The 540-nt window shown below is 38.3% G+C and overlaps 1 protein-coding gene across 1 annotated transcript in view; it reads right to left on the reverse strand.

Moving 5' to 3' along the window:
• LOC119587149 (DNA-binding protein HEXBP-like) overlaps positions 1-540 on the reverse strand; it is a gene marked incomplete at its 5' end in the record, with an annotated part of 8,012 nt that overhangs the window by 3,778 nt on the left and 3,694 nt on the right.

A 540-nucleotide genomic window follows, 5' to 3' on the forward strand; every position in this document is an offset into this window, starting at 1 on the left:
TAGCAGCATTAAATTTGAGATGTGGCAACAGGGGAACTCAGACAAAACTGCAAAGAAGAGTCAAGGACCTTTTGTGAATAATGTCCCTGGTGTCTATTTATGAATACTATAAGTTGAATGATACTCTGTAAGGGCAGCTGTAAAGAATGGCATTGCATTCAGACACTTTTGATCATAAAACCAATCAAAAGAGTTTCCTGCATACTTTTGTACGAGTTTCAAAAATGTATACCAATTGTAGAAGATGCAGACACCTGTAGTCTTTAATCTCAGACCACACCAGGCCACACACACAAAATTTCCTAGAGAGAGAATTTTCAGGTATGAAATAACCATTTCAATCTATCTTGGTTACTCCACTGATATCAGGTATGTGTACCCCCCCCCTCCCAATCTATTTACACAGATGGCTCCGAAAATTCTTTTTCTTTAAGTCATCAAATAGTAAGCCTACCTGATCTTCCCAACTCATAAGTTTTCAGGGACACCCCCCCCACCATCCCCCTAAATAACTAACATTATTGTTATTGATTTTACTGT

This window comes from Penaeus monodon, chromosome 22 (assembly GCF_015228065.2).
Source record: "Penaeus monodon isolate SGIC_2016 chromosome 22, NSTDA_Pmon_1, whole genome shotgun sequence".
Classification (NCBI taxonomy): Eukaryota; Metazoa; Arthropoda; class Malacostraca; order Decapoda; family Penaeidae; genus Penaeus; species Penaeus monodon.